Source organism: Taurulus bubalis (assembly GCF_910589615.1).
Source record: "Taurulus bubalis genome assembly, chromosome: 3".
Taxonomy (NCBI): Eukaryota; Metazoa; Chordata; class Actinopteri; order Perciformes; family Cottidae; genus Taurulus; species Taurulus bubalis.
Window position 1 is genome coordinate 37,120,296 of NC_136591.1, and position 4,621 is coordinate 37,124,916.

At 39.6% G+C, this 4,621-nt stretch overlaps 1 long non-coding RNA gene across 1 annotated transcript; it reads left to right on the forward strand.

Annotated features, from left to right (window-relative positions):
- Nucleotides 1–3,230: 3,230 nt before the first annotated feature.
- On the forward strand, nt 3,231–3,845 carry LOC306733519. Its single transcript, XR_013770947.1, has 3 exons — nt 3,231–3,301; nt 3,388–3,422; nt 3,787–3,845. It is a non-coding gene; the product is annotated as an uncharacterized lncRNA (long non-coding RNA).
- Nucleotides 3,846–4,621: the final 776 nt, after the last annotated feature.

Genomic DNA, 4,621 nt, shown 5'->3' on the forward strand with positions numbered 1-4,621 from the left:
ATTGGAACTATCAGTAATGCATTTTGTTACTTGCATTAATATTATTTTGGAGTCTATCTCCATTTTTGGGTCCTAATAATATTCCAACCACCATCAATTACCTGAAGTCCCCAGCATCGTACTCCACAAACCACACAATCAGCATTCAGTCCCCTTGGGGCATCGCATTTCACAAAACAACAACCAGGAACCACCAGCCTCTTCCTAGTTTCCACATCTTCCTGCCGACTCCAGAGGTCTCACCTGTGTGCGTTTGCCCTGGTCACTATTGTCATGATAGTGACCTCTGCTGAGAAGATCTTCAACGTACTTCAGGAAACAAGAACTAGACATTGCACTATCAAGAACCCAAAGAAGAACTCTTAATTTTGGTTGCTTGTTACTGGTACTTCTATATTTGTTATTTTTCATGATAATGAATTCTAACGCTGTGCTTGTTGTTCTGACTACTAGGATTGGATCACCCACCAGAACACCAGTCTTCACCTTGAGAACTGCAAATACCTCCGAAAACAGTCAGTTCTTTTATTTTCTTTGGAACTTTTCCCGATAAAGATCTTTGTATCTTGAAGGGTCTTTCTTGAAGTTATATTGTTGGGAACTTCTGTCAGGGTTCATATTTGCTTTTTTTAAGGTACCTCCTCTGGTTGTTTTGTTCTGCAGAACCCGTACTATTCCTTGATACTATCTGACATTAGAAGCATTACCTAAATACAACTGCTTTATGACTGCCTACCTCACCGCGACCTTTGTTTTTCATAGGTGTGTTTCATTTGTTATTTTTTTCAACAGATATCCGGATTGGGATGGTAAGATTGCACTTCGGTAAGTTAGATGCGCTCGGCCGACACTGTAGGCAATTTTATTGTTCATGTAGGTTGCGTTAACTCACACTACACATTTTAATTGGTCTTTCTGCACGGCCGCAGTCACGTGTCAACCTTTAAAATGCCTGCATCAGCATTTTAACCTCTTTTGGTTTTGTCACCCCTTGAGAACTATATTTTTAAGATTGTCATTCCCTTTGATCTGTACTCTTACCAGGTCCTGGTCTCGTTCTAATTCCCCGAGGTATGCCTGCACTACTCTCTCCCGCTACCGGTCACATTCAAGGAGCCCTGAGAGCCGATCCTCGCCAAGGAGAAGAGACGATAGATGGTCATCTCCGAGGAGAAGCCACGAGAGACAATCATCACCCAGATGGAGTGATGAGAGACGGTCGCCACCAAGGAGGCGAGAAGAGAGACGGTCGCCATCAGAGAGGAGTGATGAGAGACAGTCGCCATCAGAGAGGAGCAAAGAGAGACGATCCCCCAAACGAAAGCAGAGCAGCACAGACAGCTTGGTTAAGAAACTTCTGGAAACATCAGGTTTGAGAAACTGCGAACATTTTAACGACTTAACGCCATGTTTAAAGACTTATTTTGTGTGGGAACGTACCTGCGTCTATTAATGTGCAGGTGAATGCCACCGATACAACCTGTTATTTGTGTGGTTTTATACACAATATTTAAGGAATACTCTTTTGCGACATGCGCTTAATTGCTGTGTATGAGATGAGTGAAACGGCACCTACAGTAGTGAGCTGTTGACTGCAAGTACCCAGAGACCTTTTCAACATTACCTTTTTACTTGAATTAGTGCTTTTTACAGAGATATGTATTTTGTGCATTTTCTTTTTTACTGCTTTCCAGTGGTTCAGATGCAAATGTTGTAAACTAAGTTTAAAATCTGATAACAGCTCATGAAGTAAGAAAGCTGTGGTCTCCTTACGATTATATGACCTTTAACTCTAAATGTTTTCGTCTTTCTTTGAGACTCTGAATTGAGACTTTTTCACCACCAAACGCTGCTCTTTTCGTCTGACACTGTTTTCGCCTTTGTCCCTCTAGCTGTCCAGTCTCTGTCAAATCAGTCTGACCTGGAGACCATGGTTAAAACTCTGGCTCCTGCCTTAATGGCCGAGCTCGCCAAGAAGAAGTCCTCATCATTAATTGAAGGGTCTAAAAAGCCTCTACTGTCTCATTCTAAAGCCAAAAGACCTACAATTGACAAACTCAGGAAAAGTGCAGCGACTGCCTCTCAAGCAACGAGCTTGGTTCCAGAAGGGAATAAAATGGGGAAAACAGGAAAGTTGCCTGGGAAGGGATCTGTTAGAAAGACCTTGGTACAGAAAAAAACTTCACCAGGATCTAAGGCCACGACTCATCAGCGGGATGTAAAAGAATCTGAAATCAAGGTTCAAGAAGCTGTGCTGAAAGACACTGCAAGAGGACCGGCGGAGGCTTCACACGTCACTCGGCATGCGGCGGGAAGCTCAATCGAAGCCGCTATGGAGGCGAGGTGGACCGGTGGAAGGGTTAAGAAGAAACCAAGAAAAAAAGGTACGTTCTTTTGAATGGATGGATGGTGAAGTATGTTGAATTGTGGCCAGATGACCAGATGTGTCCTTGTTCTGTAAAAAACATACATCTCCAAAGAGTCAACTTTCATGAGCAAACAACCTCATGGTCAGCTTTGCAGCAATGCATTTTCTTTTGTAGGATCTACCCATCCACCTGCGTTGCAAAAAGATACTGTTTTTCACTTAGATAGACAACACACTACCCACGTGAAAACCAGCTAAAAACTAGTGTCTTCAGAACAACACTTGCCACAGACAGACTGAATGAAGATGAAGCTTGATCTGCAGTATGAAGTCATTTCTCAGTCCCATTTTTATCATTTTGGTGAAAGGTGTGACAGACCACATTTCTACTCAAAAAGACGATAATAAAAAATTTGGTTTTAGACATTTATGTACCTACCATTTTATTCATATATTTCACTGCTTTTGTGAACCTATGACCTTTGGTAAACCAATTTCAACAACCAAAACAGTTCGACCACCTGAGTAAAGGTATGTTTTCACAAGAGACTTGAAGGATTTCCAAAATCGAGATTCCATTTTTCAGCTTTAGGGTCATATTTTATCTTTACATTTTTGACAATCGTGCCTCATTATACAGAGAGCTCAGATTGTTCTGCAATGTTTGATGTACAACATGGGTATGTGATATGCAAGTGCCTTTTAAAAGATGAATTTAAGAAATTATGTAAAATCGAGAGAAAATGACCTCGGTGCCGAGAGGGTTAAGCAATGAATTTGTAAAATATTATGTTTAAATAGGGTTTTCTTTAGCTCATCCATCTAACCTCAACAATTATTTTTCTGTGGATCCTATGATTGCAGCCAAGAAGGCTTTTGGTGGTCTGACCTTTGGGGAGACGATTCAAAACCGCCCAATTCCATACAAAATACGTAAGCAATCTAAGAAAATGTCTGATTGTCCAATTTCACATCTTTCTCTATTTTGTTTAATTTTTTTTTTTGTCTCTGCTGCACAGCGTGCGTCAATCTGAATAAATACTTCGAGTCGAAGGTAAGTTTTCTTAAATCGCTTGTATGAAATGTACACATGTAGTTTTCCTAAAGATATAAGTATACATGTCTTTTCTTTGAAAGAGGCTAATGAATCTACGGCTCTTTAAAATCCTGCTCTTTGACTAACGTGTCATTCATGATTTCATCACCTTATTCTAACTGGATTTTATGCTCTTGGTTAGATAATAACTGCAGTGCAACAGTTCTTATTGAAGCAGCATTTTTTTAATTAGCAAAAAGGGTGGTGGGTTATCTTCCTTATGCAAGGGTGAATCTTCATTTATTAACAAACATAAACCATTACTGCCTTTTTTTTTTAAATTATGTACGCCTCCCTTCTTTATTTTCCTTCCTTTTCTCAGTTTTCGACTCCTAGCCAGAAGCAGTTGTACATAACCAACCTGCCGAACTATGACCACAGCTGCTACACAGAGGACGACCTTGTCCAGCTGCTCACTCCATTTGGGTTTAAATATGCAGAAGACAACATCTACATTCTTCCCCAGACGTGCATGGTTTGTTTGGAATATTAATCACATGTTTCCGATGTTGCTTTTTAGTAAAAAAGTTTGTGTTTTAGTGTATTTTGTGTCTCCTTTATTCTTCAAATTATTAAATTTTTTAGAGATGTGTGCAACCTTTCCTTTTTAAGTTAATTTGTGAACTCACACCCTGACAGATCATGTATTTTGAGATTTTTACATACTTCTTATTTTGTATATACTGTTGGTATATATTGTTAGACTAATTTTAAACACATTAAAATACGTGAAAAAGTAGCTTGAACAAGTAGATAGAAGTAGTAATACATTTTTGTCTCTGGTTTTCCTCAGGCCTTCGTCTTCATGCCGGAAGTTGTGGATGCGCGCAACGTAATAAAGGCCTCTGAAACAAAGGGCATTTTTTTCAAACGGATGAAACTCACTTTCAACGTTCTAGGGAACAGCTTTAGGTTGGGACCGGTAAGCACGGACACTATTCTGTTTATATTGACTGTTTTTATAGAAGAAGTAAATTCAATACTAGATCAATAATAATAAAGAAACCATTAAAACAAGCAAATTGATTAAAACCAAGCGGCAACCTCTGGGTCTCAAAGGTTGAAAGGTCAAAAATCGAAATATTAGCACACACACCATCCCATTTATGGTCATATGTATGCAAATGAAATGCATACACTCTGAGTCTGCAGGCTCG